Here is a 6,000-nt window from a genome sequence, read left to right on the forward strand (position 1 = left end):
TGCCATCATTTGGCTGTAAGCTCCCTGCTACCCAGCAGTTATGGTGAGTGGTCCACTGCAAAAGGTAGCCAAAATTCTGTGAAACAGGAGTAGAGGCCACTGCCACATAGGATTCACCCTGTCCGCTTAGCACAGAAAGAGAAGATGGAGACAGCACGGAAAGAAGAAGGGTTCAAGAACACTTTGACAAGTGTAGAGAGGTGCTGAGGCAGGAACAGCATGTGGTATCAGGTAAAAAATACCTGCTTTAGCCAAGTACAGATAAAGACAACTCACAGACTTTTAGAGTGTTGCAAAGGCAGAGATCAGTGCAGAGCCTTAGACTTTGAGCAGCACTTCTTTCTTCTGTGGACAGCAGGGGCACATGACTAACGCAAGATTGCCTACAGTTCACTCTTAAGAGACTTCAGAAGTTGTAAGAGACCTCTTTATTCCCAGAGAGCCTGGAATAACCATTGTAACAGATGACACGCTCATAGTAGACTGTGGTCGTGTGAAAGAAACAGGAGATTTCTCCCTTGGAAGAAGTTCTGAATCAAATGCCCCTTTCACCGACTCTGCCATCCAAGCAAATTCAAATTTACTTGTCAGTCTATGGTCAGCTGCCCATCTCAAAAGCCTTTCCATTTACACAAACATAGCACTGTCCAGCTCCTTCCCTTCAGCAGGACCATATGGATTATCCTCTCATAACCCATTCCCAGAGTGTTCTCTGGAACAATCCTAGCTTTGGTCAGGAGATCCAAGAGGGCTCAGCACTCCACATGGCTCACCCCCCTCAAAGCCTGTCAGTAAATCTGTAGAGAAAAGAAACAGCTCTTTCAAAAGAAAAGTTCAAGCTCGGTGCCAAAGAACACACAGTTTAGGAAAATGGGTCCAAAGCACTGAAGAGCATTATCTAAATATTTCATTACCTCAGTGCAACCACTTATCCAAATGAAGAGGGATCCAGCTCATTCCTGCCTCTCCTGGAAGACTCAGCTCTCTCTGCCTGCATCTGATCCAACCTGCTCACAAAGCCCTATTTCCTTTGATCTAAAGTTTAGGATTGAAAAAAAAAATAATCTAGTCCAGGTAAAGATTTTTTTAGGTCGGATGGATACAAGCCACAGTTATTCACTAATTAACATCTTCCCGATTGTGCTCTAGGAGCATTAGTATTATCTAGGATAGATTCTTATCTTTGCCTTTTTCTCTGCCCCTTTGTTTGATTCAAAATCTCTTTGACCAACTCTGACCTGACTAATAGGTAGTGAAGGTCTTCACTTTTTTTCCCCCTCCCTACTCAAAAGTAAAGTTTATCTCAAAAAGTTTTTCTGTTACACTACTTAGAACCATATTCAAGTTAGGAGTGTATTTCGTGAATGATTTATAAACTGAATGCTTTACAGGCTACAATTCTCACGTAAGGAAACAAATGTCCTATGTACATCAAAGGCACACCCTACCGGAGAATAGGTTTCTGCCTTGCTATTGGAGCAGTAAACTCATAATTCATTTTCCATTTGCTAGTCTTGGTCACTGTATTGTATAAGCAAGAAAATGCCATACAATGAAACCTTTTGCATTGACTGTTCTGACAGCAACTCACAAGAACCACTAGAGACCTAAAAGGAAAACTCAGACATTTCTGGGTGGGAGGCAAGCAAAGCTGCATAGTGTGTGGCTCTGTCCTTATGCCCCCTAGACCCTAAATACAGTCAAGTGATTCAGATCTCATACTTGGGATACATGTCCACAATGGCAGTGGGGTCCTTGTATATGGAAACTATAAAAGAAAGAGATATTACTTGTTTATTTACTTGCTTCCAAACTGCGGTCCACCATGACCACCACATTATTTCCTACAAAATTCTCATCTCCCCAGTGCTCTCCAGGTCATTTACGTATATGCGTAAACCTGTTGTCTCACTCCCCATTGGGAATTCCTCTCAGTTTGGCAGCACCTAAAAATTTAATAAGCTACTTGCTGGCCCATTATTCAGGTCATTAATGAAAAATAAGAATAATATCAGATCCAGAACAGAACCTTCTTGATGTTCACCCAACACACATACTGGTAGTGAACCACTGATAATTCCTTGCTCTTTACATATCTTTACATATTTCAATGTCTTTCCAGCAATTGAAATAAAGTTGTGTTCTATAAATTCTTCACTTTTCCCACTCCTTAAACATAATCACTAACTTCACATTTTCTCTCATCTAGGTAATTTTCTGTCTTTCAGAAGTTCTTATGGGTGACTGTTCAAGACTCCAAGATTTCATCAACCAGCCCATTAACTACCAAGTAAAAACTTCACCTGTGCAGCTGATTTGAAAACATCTAAATTTTACCTATATTAGATACAAGATAGAAACACCAACTGTTTCTATCTTGTTCTTTCCTTTTGGTGCTGGTGTAAGCCACGTTATTGCAGCAGACCTTTATATTGAAATCCACACAAAAGACATAAAACACTCAAATCCTGCCACTCTCACCTTCCAATAGCCTTTCCTCCCTCTCAAATATTTTCTCTGATTTATATGCTTGCAGCTGGCCTTAGTGAGCTAACCTAGTTTCTACTTCATGTGATCCTCCTTTTCATGTTTGAAGTACGTGAAGAGCTCTTCATTTAGCCAACTCAGGCTCTTACTGTATTTCCTATCTTTCCTCCACAATGGGATAATTTGCAGTGCCCTTAGTAGCATTTCCTTAAGGAACTGCTAGGTCTCTTACTACATTTTTTCTTAGACCAGCCTCCCAAAAATCTAACCTAACTGTGTGTAGAGCAGACATGCCCACATATGTAAGTCCTGATAAAGACATCAAGGATCACAAAAATCAGGTTTGTAGTACTCTCATTTATTGTGTTTCTTTGTTTGTTTAAATTTCAGACAGTTACCAAACTGTTGATAAACAGTTTTTTCTCTTCATGCAGGAGTGGCTGGGTACCCTCTGGGTACATCTACACGCTTCCACATCTTCTGAAAAACAGATTTTCTTCAAACTATTTTAAATTGATTGATAATGGAATTTATTAAGAAGTGAAGAATACAAACAGTGACTGGTCATGACCTCCAGCAAAAATAATACGCAGGTGATAGCTATGCATATTATTTTTCTTGAGATGCTAGTCTAATGATTCCAGTCTCACTTCTCTAGTGTATCCCTGCCTCCAACTCATTCATTCTTTTTCCTTGAAGTCATTCTGGTCAATATTGTGATCTTTGGTATTCCCAAGGTTTCTAAGTGCAAGTGGCATCTGTCGGCATTGCAATACAAACAAGAGCACAAAGAGGAATAAATGTAGCATACTACAAGACTAGAGAGTGTCAGTCTCTTAGATCTGCATCCATTAAAATGTTTTTGTTGTTGTTGTTTTTGTGTTTTGTTTTGTTGTTGTAGATGTTTGTTTGTTTGTTTGTCTTATTCAACTGCTTTTGATGGAGTTACCAAGGTTTGGATTCCCTTCACTTTCAAGTGATCCCAGGCTCCTAAACTTGAGGTAAGTACAATTTTTTACACCAAACGTGAGAATTTTCAGTGCATAATATAATGCAGAAAAAAAGTCCATCCAAGAGTAACCAAAAATTAATCCTTGTACGGTACAAAGATTTTAGTGAAGAAATAAGAAGAGAATTAAGTTATCTCATCTTTTCAAAATAATCTAATTTAAGAGCATGTATGCCATGGACTTGTGCTGTTGTTATTTAGACACCTTTGAAAACCCCTCCTCTGCACTACCAATTTATTAGTGCTCCCTCGTCTCTAACACTACTGAAATAAAAGCATAGCTTGTCTGAAATTGGGCTACTGCAAATTAGTAAGTGTTTTATTTCTGATAAATTGTATTGATACAAGCAACTTGTATTACCCCATAAAAGTTGATAAAGAGCAACACATAGGACTTGCATTCATGCCACTATCAATACTACAAATTGTTAATTGAAACAGTAACTACCCTGTAGTTTATAGAAATGACTGGCAGACGCACTAGACTTACTATATTTGGTGACCTAATGTGTCCAGAAATTAAGACTACAGTCAAAAAGAATAAGGCTAGAGGCCATTTAGGCCTAAGAGAATAAGGCCTAAGGTAGTTTAAACTGTGATTGGAGAGCTGTTAATTTCCTCTCTTGCACAGAAGGTAGCTGGTAACGGGAAGCTTGCTTATGCTATGTGCATTACACCATGGTTTGATGGTTCAGCTGCACAGGCCAGAAAGGGCACAGGCTGAAAACTAATCCCTGGCAACATCTCTACCCACCCATTTATCCTGGAAAAAACATCCATAGATAAATCACCTACTATAGATGATCCGGCCCTTGAGGCCTTAAAAGATTGATGGTTTAGATTCACAAGCCACTACTTCACCAGCAAATTCTGATGTAATTTATGTGAAGAGCTGGATTCTGAGAAGTTTGTCTAGCTGTATTTACTCAATGAACAATCTCCTTGATATTAACAGGAGAAATTCATAAATCAACCTACTTTTTAGGGTGAATAAAATCCAACCCATGATTACTAGTGGTAATACTTCATGTTATAACACTTTCATATGGTTTAACTGTCTATTTTGCAGGAGTAGACACAGATGGGAGTATTCCCATCCAGATGTAATAAAATCATTACTGAAAAGAGGAAATGCATTGTGAAGTTTTATCCAAGTTCTGAGGAAAAAATAAAAATAAGAATTATAAATTGGATTTTTAAAGGACTAATTGGATTACTTTGATTTTATAAAAATAAAGGAAACATAACACAACACAAACAACATCAGAAGAATTTCTTTGCATGCTCATAGGAAAACAATATTCATAAACAAAATTATTTTGTAAGATGAAGTTTTATTAAGAGATGATTTTTAAAGAATTTTGTAGAGATCTAATATCACTCCTGTTAATGCCATACCCTGTTTGTAAGCAGAAAAATCCTTCTTCTTGAGTTGACTTGTCAGTGGAAGTCTTCATGTACAGGTGACTCATATAGAACTAGACAAAGATTATATATTCTCTAAAGAAAGCAAGTATTTTCAGAATTTGCCAGGCACTGTTTCTGGTCTTCATTTTTTGATTTATGGCAATAAATTTCGATTGACTGCTTGACTGAGGAGTGTCCTGGGTAAGACCCACTTGACATTCTCAATCTTTTTTTCCTGAAGTCTCCAGAAAATGAACCGGTCCCTTTTGCTGTTCTTTTACCAAGCCTTATGACTCTGTATCTTTATATGGAATGAAAGACTCCAGATCTAAAGATAATCAAGACCACATGACTGAAGTGTGAGCCACTTGTATGCAGATCTAGGATCCAACACTGTAAGGTTAATACCTCCTTGTTGAAAGCATATAATCATTTTGTAGTATCTTCTTTGTTTTGTTTTGTGTTTTTTTTTTTTCTTTGTTTTTAAAGAATAACAAAAACAGAGCCTGATTTTATGTGCCAGGGAGTAGCTATCTAAGCTTCAGGCAATACAAACACTGCTATTACTGGGGAGTAAAAGCTCTGCATAATTAACAAACATCATCAGCCTTACAGTTCCTGTAGAATGTAGTAAGTTCCTTGCCTGAAGGCTGCTCTCAGCCTAGTAAGTCTGTTTACCCTGTCCAAGATTAGATTAGTTTAATTATTATGAAAAAGACTGCTAAGATCTTACAGCCTAATTATGCAAATGTTTCTAAATGTTCACAAAAGTAATTTATTTATTTGGAGATAAATGAATCTGTTTTGTCATAAACCAGATTGCAGTCCTGGCAATGTACAAGCAGGGTTATGTGCCCTTAGGCATATCTTTCACCACAAATATCAGTGGGACCCCTGGATTACAACATTTCTAAATACGTAAGTGGTTTTTATCAGTTTTTTATTGTTTTTGTAAATTATTATAATCCCAGAAAGAACTATCGCAGGTTTAATACTCACCAACCTTGTTATGAAAACAGGGTTTCTCAGCAGAAGCATTTAAAAGATGCTAACAGCTAAAACATTCCTAGTAGACCTATTAAGGTGCACCTGTTTTA

Source organism: Anas platyrhynchos, chromosome 9, assembly GCF_047663525.1.
Source record: "Anas platyrhynchos isolate ZD024472 breed Pekin duck chromosome 9, IASCAAS_PekinDuck_T2T, whole genome shotgun sequence".
Classification (NCBI taxonomy): domain Eukaryota; kingdom Metazoa; phylum Chordata; class Aves; order Anseriformes; family Anatidae; genus Anas; species Anas platyrhynchos.